Here is a 17,350-nt window from a genome sequence, read left to right on the forward strand (position 1 = left end):
GAAATAGAAAAAATATTTGCTTAAACCCAACACCCTTTCATAATAGAAACACTAAACAAACTATGAATCAAAGGGAACTTCTACAACCTGATAAAGGGTATCTACAAAAAACCCACAGCTAACATAATACTTAATGGTGAAAAACTGGATGCTTTCCCTCTAAGATCAAGACCAAGATAAGGGTGTCTGCTCTTACTACTTCTATTCAGCATCCTATTAGAAGTTCTAGAAAAGGCAATAAGGTAAGAAAAAGAAACAAAAGTTGTCCAGACTGGAAAGAAGAAGTAGAACTACCTCTATCCACAGATACCATAATCTTATATGTAGATAATCCTAAGGAATTCACCAAAAACCAATTAAAACTAATTAATGAGTTCAGCAAGACTGCAAGATCAATATACAAAAATCAATTACATTTCTTATACACTTGCAATGGGCAATCTAAAAGTGAAATTTTTAAAACTCCATTTATAACAGCATCAAAAAAGAACACAATGGTTAGTAACAAATTTAGCAAAAGAAGTGAAAAACTTATGCTCTGAAAACAAACATTATTAAAAGAAAGTAAAGAAGATTTAAATTAATGGCAATCATCCCATGTTTATGAATTGCAAGACTTAATATTACTAAAATGGCAATATTCTTCAAATTGACCTACAGGTTCAATGCAATCCTGATTAGAATTTCAGCTGACATTTTTATAGAAATGGACAAGTTGATTCTAATATTCATACAGAATTGCAAGAGGACCAGAATAGCCAAAACAGGCTTTCAAAAGGAGAACAAAGTAAGAAGGCTCACAATGCTCAATTGGAAAACTTCATAAAAGCTACAGTAATCAAAACAGTGTGGTACTGGCATGAGGACAGACACACAGAACAATTCAATAGAATTTAAAGTCCAGAAATGAACCCGAATGTTTATGGTCAACTGATTTTTAACAAGGGTACCAAAATCATTTAATGAGAAAAGAAGAGTCCTTTCAACAAATAGTTTGGGGACAACTGAATAGCCACATGCAACAGAATAAAATTGGATCCTTACCTCTTACCACTTCCAAAAAATTAACTCAAGATGACTCAAAGATCTAAATGTAAGCACTAAATCTATAAAACTACTAAAAGAAAATATAGGGATAAGTCTTCATGGCCTTGGGTTTGGCAATGGTTTCTTAGATATGACACCAAAAGCAGAAGCAAGGAAAGAACAAATAGGTATTTTGATTTCATCAAAATTAAAAAAACTTCTCTGCATCAAAGGGTACTACCAAGAAAGTGAAAAGATAGCCACAGAATAGGAGGAAAGTTTTTCTAACTATGAATGTAATAAGAGTTTAATAACAGAATACATAAAGAGCTCATGTAACTCAACAATAATCTGATTAAAACATGGACAAAGCACTTAAATAGATATTTTTCCAAAAGTGATATGCAAATGACCAACAAGCGTATGAAAAGATGCTCAACATCAGTAGTAATTAGGGAGATGTTAATCAAAACCATAATGAGATACACTTCACACCCACTAGGATGGCTACTTTTTTTAACATGGAAAATAATAGAGTATTTACAAGAATGCAGAGAAATTGGAACACCTGAATGTTGCTGGTGTGAATGTAAAATGATGCAGCCAGTGTGGTAACCAGTTTGGCAATTCCTCAAAAAGTTAAACATAGAATTACCATACAATCCAGCAATTTCACTCATAGATATCTACCATAAATAATTAAAAACAGGTACTCAAATAAATATGTGTGCATAAATGCTCATTCCAGCATTATTAACAACAGCCAAAAGATACATCCCAAATGCTTGTCAACAGACAACTGGAGAAAAAAATTTGAGAAACCCATACAATAGAATATTATTTAACTATAAAAAGGATGAAGTACTGATACAGTCAACAATAAACATGAACCTTGGAAACGTTATGCTAAGTGAAAGAAGTCAATCACAAAAGATGAAAAATTATATGATCCTACTTACATAAAATGTCCATAATAGGTAAATCTGTAGACACATAAAGTATATTAGTGATTGCTTAGGGACAAGGCAGGGGGCTGGGGAGAGATGGGGGATAAAAGGGTGATAAAGAGTTTCTCGTTATACTGATAAAAATATTTTAAAACTAACTGTGGTGATGGTTGCATGTATCTGTGACTGTGTTAAAAACCACTGAACTATATGATTTAAGTTGGTTAATTATTAAGTAAATGAATTATATTTTCATAAACTTGTCTAAGAAAAAGACAGAGAGAGAGAGAACTGGAGGAATATACACCAAAACGTTAATGATGGTGAGACTGTGAGCAGGTAAATATGGCCAGTGGCTCAGTTAAGACATCATGCTCTTGGGACAATTGATACCAGTGAGTGCTTCATAAATACTGGCTGACACTAAAAAATAAAAAAAGACTTTATGCAAATTTCCAAGAGAAAACTAAAAACCACTTCAGTTTTAGACAAAGTGTAGTGAAAGGGACCAAATTCACCCTCCTGCTTGAAGCAGGAAAAAATAATAACAAAAACATGTGAAAAACATTTTTGAGGCACCAGACATCAGATAACAAAGGACAGGGATCCCTAAAAGATAGGAAGCAAACAAGATGAGCCCACAAAGTGCGCCAGTTTACTGTCTTGCGTTTCCAACAGTGCGGCAGGGAGTGGGGAATCAAGATGTACCAGCGGACTCCCGGAGTTGAGACAAAGCAGCCTGAATTCTCAGGAGAGGAGAAAACTGAATAGAAAGGGAACTCCAGAGGATTGCAGATAATTCCTCTCAAGTGTTCAGTTGATTACTGATCAACACATGTTCTTAAGAAAATTACCCAAGGCCAAGGAAAGAACTACTCCAGAGAATTAGAAGTAACTGTGCCTGGTTTTCACACAGGTCTGGGAATAGTGCCTGTTCCCACCAGACTGGGGAACCTCACGATTCACAGGGTATCTGACAGAGAACATAGAATGGTCTTACCTTAATACTGGGGGATAATTAGCCCTACACTGAGCACTGCTGCAGCCACACCTCACAAGTCTTTAAAGTTAGAACATCCACAATGTATAAAGAATCATATATTCTCAAAACTCAGTAAGAGAACAAATAATCCAATTGAAAATGGGAAAAATAACTGAACAGATACTTCAACAAGGAAGATATACAGAGGCCAAATAGGCACATGAAAAGATGTTCAATATCATACATCATCAATGCAAATTAAAACCACCCTGTGATACCACCTCACGATCACTAGGGATGGCTAAAAGGTAGATGACTGACCATACAGTTGTTGGTGAAGATGGGGAAGAACTGAAACTCTCATACATTACTGGTGGGAATGTGATATGGTAACAATCACTTTGGAAAAGAGTTTTGTGGTTTCTTAATAGACATCTACTGTTTAAGCTAGCCATTCCTTTCTACATATTTACTCAGAAGAAAGCATATATCCATACAAAGACATACAGGAATATTCATAGTAGCTTAATTTTTTTATAGGTGAAAAGTAGAAATAATGCCAATATCTATCAACAAGATGAATAAACTGAAGCATTTTTACAATGGAATCATATTTGGCAATATAAAGAATTAAATGACGAACACATGCAAAAATACAAACAAATCTCAAAATAATTTTTGCTGAGCAGACAGAAGCCAGACCAAAGAAAAAATGCACATACTGTATGATCTCATTTATAGTAAATTCTATAAATTGCTAACTAAACTACAGCAAAAGAAATTAGATCAATGGTTGCCTGGACACAGGGCAGGAGAAGGACAAGGAGGAGAGAGAGGGACTTTACAACAGGTATGCGGAAATTTGTGGTGATGACGTCACAGACGTATACAAATGTCAACACTTTTCCAACTGTACAGTTTATTTGAAAAAAAATTCATACCAAGACAAAGTTCATGATTTCCTGTTATACAGTGAAATTCATATTTATACATAAATTTCACCTAATTTTTTCCTAAATGAGACATAACTTGTAAAAAAAAAAACCCATAGCACTATATAATAAAAAGAAACCTTAGAGATTATTTAATATACTCCCCTCTCTTCCAAAAGAGGAAACTGAACTCTAGAGAGGTAGACTGGGCCAAGGTCACATCACTGGTAACAACTAGGAAAGGATCCCTGCCAGAACTCTTTTCTATACTCCATGGTTCTTTGAATGTTTCTCACCTTATGAATAAAATGTTCTTTGTGAACACGCAGACTATACATGCTATTACAACTATTCCTGCAGCTTACTCTAAGTTTTCATTTGGTAGGTAAGAATTTTGGAAGTGTAAAATTTTATCTGAATTATTTGCATACTGGAACAGTATTTACTTAATGACTAAATTTTGAAATAAAATACAGTTTTATATGAATGAGCCTGACATATCTGTCTGTGTGAAAACCTTATAAAATAGGTCTCATAATATTTGAATTTCCTTCCTACTACAGTTTATGTAAAAAAGACCACAGACCATATCTTTGGACTGGCTATATAACTAAATGTGTATATAGTATGTATACTCAAAACAGAATCTAGGTTTATGCTCAACTGTGGACAGTTGAACTAAAAATAATTTAATGCCGATTATGAAAATGTATCAAGATTGCGAACAGTTTTAAAAAGCAAAGTAAAGGTCTTTGGAAGCAATTCTTCATTATAGAAATCTAATTACCAGGATTTTCTTTGGAATATTAGAGTGGCTATTATTCATTATAGGAATGCGGGAGACACATTCCAAGATCTATTTTTAATAAAAGGCAAGAGGACTTACGTTTTCTTATGTAATCAAATCTATACACCGTACCGAACTTTCTACTCCCTATCTCCATCTCCTTTTGTTCTCTCCTTTTTCCAAAAAACAAAACAAAGAGGCACACACACACACACAAACAGCATATATTCTCTCCATGTTTCCTCAATGCCCCCTTTGCTCAGTGAGTCCATTCTAGCAAGACAGTAGAGAGAAGGCTCTAACTTGAAAAAAATGAGAGGCTCCATATTTATGGGCCAATCTATGGTTTACCCAAACCCAATGATTTTAGTGGGAAAATGTTCAATAAATATATATAGAGAGAGACATTTACAACTTACAGGTACTTCGGAATTCATTAATTAATAAGTACGCTGAAACATTTCCCAAATGTGCTGTGCCAAGCAAACATTAAGTGATGATAATCCTTTTACTCACCACTTGGGCGGAAATCCTCACACGTTAGAAGATTGCTGAGGATAAAGGCGGCGGGCTGCTCAAGCCTTGCCTTGGTGGAGCGCATCTGCAGCACCTACTATTTACGACCCCCACGTGGTAAGTCCTCCTGCCGAGCAACAACCTCAGCCTCACTTCCTGCTAACATTTGACTCTATGTAGTGTAGTACAGGATTTTAAACGCTGACTTGACCCAGTTTTGAGGCCCTAGCTAGAGACTGGTCATTTCTGCTTCCTGGGCAGTCAATTAATTCCACACCCTTCACCACCTCCAATATCAGCTCTCACGTTCTGGGCCACAACACACCTGCTCTAAGGAACTGCCCCCCTGGGCCGGATGCCACACAACCAGGGACAGCCTCTATGCCCCAGAGCCTGCTGAGTCAAACTAGGCAATCCAAAATGTTTGCCCTGCCTTGCCCTTTCTTTCTCTCAGAAACCACAGTAAAGGCACCTGCCCACAGTTCCCCTCTCTCGCTCTGACTCATGACTAACCCTGGTTCTTCCCTGAGAGGCACTGCGTGGTGTGCTGTGCTCTCCCCTAGGAACTGTGGGTCCAGCAAACTGTAAAACCCTTGCTGGCTTCTCTCTCTCGAGTTGTTTTGGCCTCACCATACTTCATCCAAGGTAATATGCTTAAAACATGTTGGTAGGAGGGAGGGAGGAAGGACTTTAATTAGCTTTTAAAAGCAACATGTTTCTTTTTCTTAAAATTTAACTCAAATCAAAATAATGTCTGCTCAGCGTGTAAACTCTTTATGGGAGAAGTTTGAAATGCAGAATAGTTTATAAAATATGAAAAGCTATGTCTATTACATACTGAGAGCACTTAGTAAGTCAGGCCAGGTGCTTTTATTATGTTATGTTATTTAATATAATTCTGAAAAAAGACCAGTGAGGTAGAGCTACTATTATCCTTATTTAAATACAGGAATCTGAGGTACAGAGAAACATTTAAAAATTGTCTAAAATGACAGAGCTAGCAAATGGTGGAGCGGGGATTTGAACCCAGGTTTCTCTAAATCCAGAAGCCGAACTCTTAAGTACTAAATGATGCTACCTTCAAATAGCTGCTCATCCAACAAATATAGACTGAGTGCCTATTATGTGACAGACACTGTGTTATGTGTCAGAGAAAAAGGCACCAAACTGATAACTCAAGATGCTTACATTGTAATGACAGAGTGGTTCTTTTTTCTCTAAGAACAAAATAGCTCGACAGGTACTGGATGGACTTTATCCAGGTGCGGCGGAAGTGTAATCATTTATTTGACTACGCATCACCTCATAAGGTACAAACTAACAGATTTGTACCTCTACTATCCTTTGCCCTCTCCCTCCATTTACGCATGCGTGCGCGCGCACGCGCGCGCGCACACACACACACACACACACACACACTCCATTAAAACTGGCCTTTTGGCTAGTTCTTCCTTCTACCCAATTATGAAGTCTCAAGAAAATCCTGTAACTTTTTTCTGACTACTCTCAAATCCTAAAAAGTCCTCACGTAGCTTTTAGCCAAAAGAAATTTCTTTTTCATTATCTGATATCTGTAGTTCAGACCTGTAAGCAAACCCCGCACATTCTCCAGAGTTAAAGCACCCCCAGCTAGAGCTGCTCCAGCCCAGGAGCCTGCAGTGAGGGAGGCGAGCGTGGCCGCTGGCACCTGCCTCCATTCCCCGCCTTGTCCTTCCACTGCCCCCTCCCACTCTATGGTTTCTGAACCCCTGAGAGTGTGGCGGTGGGTGGAGGGCTGTTCTCTGGGTTCAGTGGATGTTTACACTCACAAGGTGCGTCTGTGCATTTCTCAGAAATTCAGAATCTCCCACTGGAAGCCTCTCGTTGCATGTTTCAGGACAGAGGTGAAACCTCTGATTCCACCGGCCTCTTCCAAACCGCAACCTCAGTCCGAACATTCTGGTGACCCATCCCCACAGATTCTTGTTGAAATCCTGTCAACAGCCACCCAGCAGCAACACTATCTGCGGCCCCTCAGAAGGCTTGCTCTGGTGATGTGTCCTTCTTCTGCATGGTCTTCAGACCTAATGCCACCACTCTGCCACCATAATTAGTGCACTTTTCCCCCGACACAACCCAATGGCTTGTCACCCTCAGAGCTCTTAAACGTGAGAAAGACACCACCAGTCCACTGCACCCCCCCCCCAATTCTCCCCACCAAGGCAGAGCTTGAGGTGAGCAGCAAGCACTTTGCCGTCGCCCTCCATGATGAGGGGACGGGAGCAGAGCACCTCGGACCCCCACAGTTCTGCTTCTTCCACTCAGTGCTCTCACACCTAGATGACCACGCCCTTGGGGTGTCTAACACAGGTGCCCCAGAGCCTCACTTTGGAATACTGGGATGTTCAGCACATTTGGTTTGCCTCAGCCAAAACCAAGGCTGAGTCTAATTAAACATTCTGTTTCAGAAACATACAGAAGGACGCTCACCAGACTGAGTACAGCACAGCACAGCAAAAACTGTCTCTATGAGGTTGTTTCCTAAAATTTTCCATTAAGGGAAATGGACTTGTCTTCTAATTCTGACTCTGCTCCTAGAAATGCTTTGTAAACCTGAGTAAATCGTTAGTTCTCAGTGTCGTCACCTACAATTATACAAAATTATAAAATTATTTAAAGTTTGTACAAAAGTCTCTCCAGGAAAATAGAGCTCTGTCATTTGAGGATAACACACATCAATCTTAGCCCAGAAAATGGTCGGAAAACTAAAAATTAGCCAGAGAGCAGCAGGAGAACTGCCTTTTTTAAGTCCAAATTCCTGCCATCATGCTCCTCATCTCCAGGAAGGATTTAAAATCTCATCTTCCCAAGTCTCAGAAGCAAGTCACTCTTCCTCTAGCCTGAGCTTGTGCCCCAGTTCTGGTCACTGAGCTTCTACATCGTTCTCTTTGCCCAATTCCTTACCTGGTTAACCTGCTAACAGACAAGCTCACCCAGGATTGTTCTCCCAATGACAAGGACTTGCTCCAAATTTAAGCCAAGTGTGAGGACCACTGTGCCTGCTGGCACACTGCTCTGAAGTGAGCACCGCGTGCTTCATGCATGCCCCGTGCTCCTGGAACCACTGTCCTCTCAGGGACTCCACCACCTCAACATGAGCTCCCTGTTAGCTGTTCCCTCACCCTAGGACAGGGCACAGGCCCAGTGCCACTTCATCACAACACCTACCCTGTGCAGGATCCTACAGCATGCAAAGTAGTGACATAAATGCCAAATGGTGCTAACAAGGCTAAAAGGATGCATCTTTCCAAAATGTACTGTTTACAGTGTTTCCTCCTTTATCCTCTTGGTTTTAAAGAGTAACATTTTCTCTGTTGTTTTACATGGCTGACATAGATTAACTGCCTTAAAATTATATCATTTTACCTCTCTGTCCTTAGAGCATAGGTTCCACAAACATAAAATAGTTGATGTTGTTTAAGAAATGTGCAATGGGACAATCAATAAAAACAATTAAGTGTGATGACTCTAGTGCAGATGTCCTCAATCCAACATGTCTCAAAAGGTTTTGACAACATCCAAAGCTGTATGAAAATATCTGGCAGAGGAAATTGGGTGTTTGAGATTTGCAGATACTAACTACTATATATAAAATAGATAAACAAGTTCATACTGGATAGCACAGAGAACTATATTCAATATCTTGTAGCAACCTATGGTGAAAAAGAATATGAAAACAAATCTATACATGTTCATGTATAACTGAAGTATTGTGCTGTACACCAGAAACTGACACACTGTAAACTGACTATACTTAAATAAATATATATATATTAAAAAAAAGAAAACATTTAGCAGAGGCACCTCAAAATTTAAGTATTTTGTTCTTTTTCTCAAGTACCAGCCAAGAATGGAAAATCTAACTGGGAGGTTTCGGAAAGCAAATCTTTAGCACACAGTCATTTTTCCTCTGTTGATGCCTCAACTGAGTCACTTATGAGTTCACAGCTGAGGACTCTATAGGTTCAATATGATCTTTCCTAATGTTATGGACTGGATGTTTGTGTCCCCCCCCCAAATTCATATGTTGAAGCCCTAACCAGGTTGACTGTATTTGGAGTAAAGAAGTAATTTGAAAAAAGTCAGATAGAGAAAGAAAAATATCATATGGTATCACTTATATGTGGAATCTAAAAAAGAGACAAATGAACTTATTTATAAAACAGAAACAGACTCATAGACATAGAAGACAAACTTATAGCTATGAGGGGGGAAGGAGGTAGAAAGGGATAAATTGGGAGTTCGAGATGTGCAGATACTGACTACTATATATAAAATAGATAAACAACAAGTTTATACTCTATAGCACAGGGAACTACATTCAATATCTTATAGCAACCTATAATGAAAAGGAATATGAAAATGAACATACATATATGTATGACTGAACTATTATGCCGTACACCAGAAACTGACACAACATTGTAAACTGAATATACTTCAATTTGAAAAAAAGAAGTAATTAAGCTTATATGAGGTCTTAAGAGTGAGGCCCTGATCTGATAATAGTGTCCTTATAAGAGACACCAAAAAGCATGGAAAATGAAAGGTGCACGAGGACATAACAAGATGGCAGCTATTTACAAGCTATAAAGAGGGTTCTCACCAGAAACTGAATTGGCTGGAACCTTGAGCCTGAACTTGAGCCTGAACTTCTAACACTCGCAACAGTGAGAAAATTAACTTCTGTTTTTTAAGCCACTCAGTCTATAGAAGTTTGTTATAGCAGCCTGAATCAACTAGTAGGTCCAGGGAGCTATCAGTGGAGGAGAGGACAAAAAGGCATTTTCTTCCTTTTTCTCCAAGTGGGATCCCAGAAACTCTCCAGTGTATATAAAAATATTAGTATTTTGCTTCCACACACTGTTCATATATTGTAGTCCTGTTTACCCCTCACGTCTTGGCTTAGCCAAGGTTAGACCTAGAGCTTCTGACTCCCAGCGCGATCTTCTTTCACTGCACCTCACGCCAGCTGACTCAGGGTAGCTTCAGAGATGTTCCCACACCTGAGCCGGCTCACAGAACACCTCTGGGAAGCCTACCACCAGTTCAAGGATAAGACACTAGACTCAAAAGGGGTGCCTCTTTTTTTTTTTTTGAATACTTTAATGTGCTTTATTTATTTGTTTATTTTTAGTTGAAATACAGTTACAATGTGTCAATTTCCGGTGTACAGAACAATGTCCCAGTCATGCATATGCATACATATATTCGTTTTCATATTCTTTTTCATTAAATGTTACTACAAAATATTTAACACAGTTCTCTGTGCTATACAGAAGAAACATTTTAAAATCTATTTTTATAGATAGTGGCTAACATTTGTAAATCTCTAACTCCCAAGTTTATCCAAAAGGGATACCTCTTAACAGATGAGCAGAATTACCTGCCATTGGTAAGGAGAATAATTACTGTTAATAAATAAAATTGAAGAAAAAATGAAAATTAAAACTGAAGCTGTGCTCAATTTCAATTTTAATTATTTTTAAATTTTTTAATTTTCAATTTAGAGTGATAGTCATTTTCACTTTTTAACAAAAACTTCCTCCTGTGCCATTTTTGAGCTTTGACTATCTGCGTACACAAAGGGATAAATCTTGGCCACTCTCTGTCCTGGAACACACCATCTAGAGCTGCTCCTGGGAGAAGGAGCGCAGTTACAACTTAAAGTTCGGAACATCCACCCTTCTGATTAATTGGGAGCAATGGAGCATTTAAAGAAACAGGTGCTATCTGGAGGATTAATTTTCCACAGCCCATTGAGAAGCCTTTCTATAGGCCCTGATGTTATTTTTAAAATACCTGAACTCTGAATGTCACTTCATTAATAAAGATTTCAGCAGCTTAGTCACTGGCACCAACAAGACCTGATCATTAGAACAACATATATTTTCAGGCTCATCTTTCTTTCGTGCAAATCAATGAAGGAAAACTTCAAAAAGAGAACCAATGTTGGATTGTTTAGCGTAACTGATCTGGAACTCATATTCAAAAATTTTATTTTACCCATACATAATATCTTAAAATGTATCTTTTTCCTAGTAGACAGCCAAAAACCCCATCTACTGACCTTTGGTTTCCACCTCCCCTAATAAGAGAATGCCTCTCTTTTGCTCCAGACATGACTGCCTAACCCTGAGGCGCGGGATAAATGTGGTTGCCTTTAGCATGTAAGCCTCTCAGTGCCAGCAATTACACCCTTCTCCCCTTCGGGCCTAGTCTGCAATGTGCTGGAAAACAGAGGCCGCTCTCCAAGAGTATTTCTTTCTCTCCAGGTTGGCTGTCAAAAGCCCTTCACTTTAAATCTTCTCCTTATTTGGCCCTAAAAGAACCAGTCTCTCCTATTTAGGGCTCAAATGGTTATCACATTCAGAAAAAATGGAGTATCTGTTTGACATGGAACGTAAATATATTCAAGTTAAAATAGTATTCTGCTCATAAAAATTTTACATGCATCCGGAGAAAAGGCAGATTTTAAAATCAGAAATATCATAAACTAATGGGAAGCATTTTTAGAATAATTTTGAGGAATCACAAACAACCTAAATATCTAGTAATAGGGATTTGGTAAGGAGATAAATATATATGAAGATAAATATAAATAAGATAGGGAGAGATTTTTTGATTTCTCTTTTTGTTTTTATTTCTCAAGCCATTAAGCCATGCAATATATATGAAAATGGAATTGTAAACACATCTATGTCCAGAAAAGTCACGCTGTTCCACAGTGTATTAGAACAACACACTGACATTTTTCATGCATACATTGATATGGGGAGTGGAGGAAGAGAAAGAGATTGAGATTTCCATTCAATAAAATACTCTGCATCTAATATAAATAATCCTGAAGCTTCTGGTTCTACATAGCAGACTATTTACATAGATATTTACCTTCTCTTCCTCCAAAATTCCTGTAAAAATGACAAACAAAAAATACAGATGCTAGGAAGGGAAGCGCACAGCAGCACTAAAAAAGGGGGAGAGAGAGCCATCAGTAGACCAAAGATTTATTAAAACCTCTGGAAGATGGCAAGTACATGAATCATATTGTCAGATAAGATAAAAGCAAAGAAGCAAATATTCCAGCATTGAAGACACCTGGCTTCACACCAAAAGAAGCAAATGCTGAGCAGAATGAATGCGAAAGACCAACACCTAGAAATACCTCCATGAAATTTTGCAGCACACCAAAGATAAAGAGAATATCCCAGAAACTTCCAGAAAAGGGCTATGGAAGCTCCTTGTTGTTTAATGTATTCACCACCTGAGTTTTTACTGCTGTGAGATCACACAGGAAGCAGTTATAGCTCAAAAATATTCATTAATGGGCCAGCCACTTGTAAAATTAGTCCTGACTCAGATCCCCACCCCACGTCACACTAACATTTGTTCTCACAAATCACATCGGAGTCTACTTTGTTCAATCTGTTATTGAATTTTTAATAAATATATTATTAAAATAAGTAAACAATAAATATTTAATAAATGTTTAATAAAAATACAGAGCATAAATTGACCTTAAAGTAAAATGCAAATCTTGGCAAGATGTTAGATTTCACAGAGGTGATAAAAGGGCTGGTGACCTGAGTCACCAACAAAGCTACTGCTAAATGAGAATTAGCAGAGTTAGGTCAATTAAGGATGGATGAGGGGAAAAGTCAACCAGGAGAATGAAAAGAAAGGGTCTTCAAAAGTGATTTCATTTTAAAACCAAAGGATTTAAGACAGGCCCTTGGAGGCAAGTCTTGAAATATTTTTGCAGAATTACTATCTTCATGATCGTTAAGGAAAATGAAATATGAACTTGGAAAATATATCATGCCATCATTTATTTTTATCAGAAAACAGTACCCCCAAGCAATTCAATTTAAATAGATTTATATTAAGTGGACTTTTCCAGTATTAGTTTTCCTAGGAAACAGGAGACTTCCTATAGATATAAAGGAACCAAAACCACGATGATCTTAGTCTTCACATTAGCAACAATAAATGCCAAAAATAGTGAAATAATGGCTACAAAATTCTGAAATAAAATGACTTTAAATCAACAATTCTATACATAATCAAACTACTAATCAAATATGAAACTGAAAGAATGACATGCAAGAACTCTGAAGGTTTACCTTCTATGTAGTCTTCCAAAAAGAGTGTTCCAGCAATATTTTAAAAGATGAAGGAATGAAGGGGGGGAGAGGAAGGAAAGAAAGAAAAAGAAAGGGGAGCCAAAAAACATGGAATGAAAGGCAGGAGGACGTTTCTGCTTTAGGTAATGAGAGACTGAGTAGTTTAACCAAGCCCAACCACACTCTGGGGTAAAAAAAAAAAAAACACAAAAGCCTGATTGAATATATTATTTTAAAACCTTCTTAAAAGTATCGAAGATATATCAACATAATAAGGAATTACAGGACAGAAATCCAAGACTTGGGAAAAGGTTTGCCCTGTGAGCATTTGCTGACCTGGAAGAGGTAACTGATATGTGCTTTTGACAGCCTCTTGGGGGGAAAGTCAGAGTTCAGGGGCCATCCAATACTAGGAATTGGGTCCCCCAAGGATCACACCCTGAGAATAGTTATAAAACAAAAATAAACCAACCCTTGTCCAGATGGTAGACTCACTTCTTTTTAAAATATCAATAGCCCATGAAATCTCAGGCTGTGAGATTGCAGGAACACTCTAGATTGTCAGTGCCCCTCTTTGGGGGAAGAGACTATCATCTTGAGTCTCAAATTGTTTCAACAAATACTTTTTCAAACACAATGTCCAGCACACAATAGAGCATGAGGAGAAAGGATACCATGAGCAAGAACCAGCAGGTGATAAATAACCAAAACAGTCACAGGCATTATCAGATACAGTAAAACTATTCTTACCATTTTCAAGAAGGAAAATAAGTTGTGGCAATTTCAGCAGGGAAGGAGCTAACAACTATAAAAAGTGACTTCTCTGTTTTAAAAAAGAAACAGATTGAAATTCTACAACTGAAAAATCTGTTTAAAAAATCTAGAATTCACTGACACTGTAACACTATATTGGACAGAGGAAGACAGTGAACTGAAAATAGGTCATAAGACTTAAGAATGCAGCATATAAGCAGCAAAAAGGTAGAAAACATGGAAGAGAAGGTAAAAGACTCAGAATTCCATGAGAAAGCCTCAAGTTTAGCTATGTAGAAGAGACAGAGAATGGACACTGGTCATTTTTGAGGAGATCTTGGCTTAGAATTTTCCAAAACTGATGAAAAACATCAGTCTTCAGATTTAGGGACACAAATAAATCCCAAACAGAATAAATAAAAGGAAATCGATACCTCAACAGATCATAGGAAAACTATATAAAACCAAAGAAAATTTCAGTGCAGGCAGAGCAACTCACCTTCAAGAGAATAACAGCAGACTGACAGGTGACTTCTGAATGGCATCAACAAAAGTCAGAAAGAAGCTGCTAATCTAGAAGTCGCAATCAGCAAAGATAATAGTCATTTTCAGATGAATTAAAAATTGCAAGAGTTCACCATGAGACCTGCACCCAAAGGAAATTATAAGCAAGTTTTCAGTTTGCTGTCTCTTCAACTGTCCAATATATTGTTAAATTCTCATCGAATTCTTGCAGAGAAAAGGGAAATGCTTGTTGGAGATCAAGGGGCCAAAAATACAAAAAGAATAAAGAGAAAAGAAAGTTGCAATTGTGAGTAAATCTCAATAAACACTGATTCATTTAAACATGATAATATGTACATTAGGAACTACAGAAATGAAGTTAAGTATTCTAAGCTCCTTGTACTAACCAGGAGGAGAGTAAAATTATCCATTAATATTAGACACTGATAAGTCAATGACACATTCTGTAATTTCTAGGATGAACACTAAAAGGATAGGGAAAGAGCACAACACAACTAAAAGACAGCAAAAAAATTACTGATTTAAAAAAATCAATTGTTAATCAAGAAGGCCAGAAGTTGCGAGTCCACAGGGCTTAAGGATACTTGCCGAGCCTCAGATTCTCTATGAAGGTTATCTGAGTAGATACCAAATCGATCTGCATTCAAATTTTCCCTGTTTCTTTTTTTAAATACATAGGTGCTTTGATGACATAGGAAATGTCCTAGTAATTCGTGAATCACTTCAACAAACCTCCACATCACATTCAAGATAATCATTTCTTATAGCCTGGAAAAGAACAGCAGATAAAGAGACTCCTTAGGGAGACCCTGGCAATGCTCCTTCTGATTTTAATTCCTCAGAAAGTAAAGATGGAAAATATGAGCTAGTAGCAGCAGCAAATTAGGTTCCTCATGAAGAGATTAAAGATTTAATGACAAAGAATGACATAAAGAGGCAACACACAGAAAATCTGGTGGCAGGACTGTTCACCTAAGTGCTTTGTTACATTTAGAGAAGACTCTAGAAGTTGAAGGGAACCAGCAAATGAAATCAAGGATTCAGACTCTGATTTGAACATTTTCCAACATTACAGAAGAATGGACTCCCGTAAGATGCCTCAGATGTTTTCTATTCTGCCATATTTATTCTGGGTTTTCTTTTGTGATCATGATCAAAGATCTCAATCTTTCACCACCAATTTATGCTGACTACAGGACTACTTGCTTCTGTTATCAAAATCTCCTTGAAATTTATGTCTGTTTTTGCATGTATCAATATTCTGCAATTTTGCTCTATTTCCACTACACGTGAGATGGCTTTTAATATTTCACTGCCTCTTGGTTTGAAAGCAAAGTAGAATAAACTAAAAGTGACTGAGTAATGATAAAATACTTATTCTTTCCATGTTCCAGATTATCAATGGAAATTACTATAGAGAAATCATATCAGAACGTCTTTGGACAAGAAACCATATAAAAAATATACACCATTATCTTTAATGTAGCTAGTTTTTCAAAAGAAATATTTCCAAAACAGCATTTCTGTACACTTCTTAGAGAATGAGTTTTTAAAATTATTCTACATATGATATATAATTTTAATGTTTCTTGACAATATTTCATCAGAAATGGAGAAAAACAGTGAATCTGTCACTGTTTTAATAGGATGATTATTTGTCAGAGTTTGGGGTTTAATTATAGTTTTAGTGCATTAGGTCAAACTGAAGTCCTTTGTATGAAGAGGTATCTGTGTGAAATATGAACACAATTTTAGAAAAATAATGTACACATTGCCAATTGTTAACTCTAACAAGTTAAATAAATAAAACCCTAATTAATTAATTCGAAACAATTGAGATACAAACAGGTATCTACTCCTTTGCCAGGCATCTATCTGTTCACAAAATGTGACCCAAATTAAGATGGTCATTGCTTAGTGGCTATCAGATTTCACTTTGAACGAGCAAGGAAAGCAGTGCAGTAGTCTAACAGGATAAATTTTTCTTCAGAACAATGGTTTTAAGAGCTTGTTTGTAAAAGTTAAAGCCTGAGTTCTTTGGGGGAATTTCCCAGAGACTATTCCTTTCTTTTAGCATTTAATAGTAATCCCCAGATATGATTATCTACATTTCAATGAAAACAAATGTATAAATATTAGAGGCTCTTCTCTAGAAGCTTTGGAATGTAAATTTCTGTAAGTTCATTTAAAAATTCTTTGTAATTTTAACATTAACATAAGCTTTTGGGGGTTTTTTTTTTGCCCTTGATGGTGTTAAAAAGTCCTAGCATTGAATAAGAAAAATCTGAGAAATTGCAGCTTCTTTGTTTTTAATAGTTATTGACAAAACTCATTTGTGCATAAAAACTTCTTTTTACTTCAAATTCTATTTATGCTTTATGTACCATCTTAGGAGCTGAGTTTTATTTAAGGTAGTTGGTGTTTGGCTAGTTATTTCCAGACAGAGTTTGTATCCTAGATTTTTAGATTTGTTAAACATGGAAAAGAGTTCAGTAATCAGTTGTGATTATTGGTAAATTCTTAAGTTTTAGAATCTGTTTGCACTTGTGATTTTTCAAATAATATTTAACAATACATAGCCTAATCAAGTTTAATGGAAATCATTGTTTTAAGTCTAAGAAAAAAGTGACAATTCAAGCCACAAACATCTAAAATATGAATAATTTCATATAATGTGAAAAGGTTTTACTTTTTCATTTAAAAATATTAAAATCTTTGGC

At 36.9% G+C, this 17,350-nt stretch overlaps 1 long non-coding RNA gene and 1 pseudogene across 1 annotated transcript in view; one reads left to right on the plus strand and one right to left on the minus strand.

Moving 5' to 3' along the window:
• The window catches only part of LOC140696898 (uncharacterized), a 305,226-nt gene that overhangs the window by 38,314 nt on the left and 249,562 nt on the right, over positions 1-17,350 (minus strand). The gene's annotated exons all lie outside the window — the stretch shown is intronic.
• Positions 14,310-15,993, plus strand: LOC116280851 (general transcription factor IIH subunit 3 pseudogene; annotated as a pseudogene).

The sequence above is a fragment of the Vicugna pacos genome, chromosome 6 (assembly GCF_048564905.1).
Source record: "Vicugna pacos chromosome 6, VicPac4, whole genome shotgun sequence".
NCBI lineage: Eukaryota > Metazoa > Chordata > Mammalia > Artiodactyla > Camelidae > Vicugna > Vicugna pacos.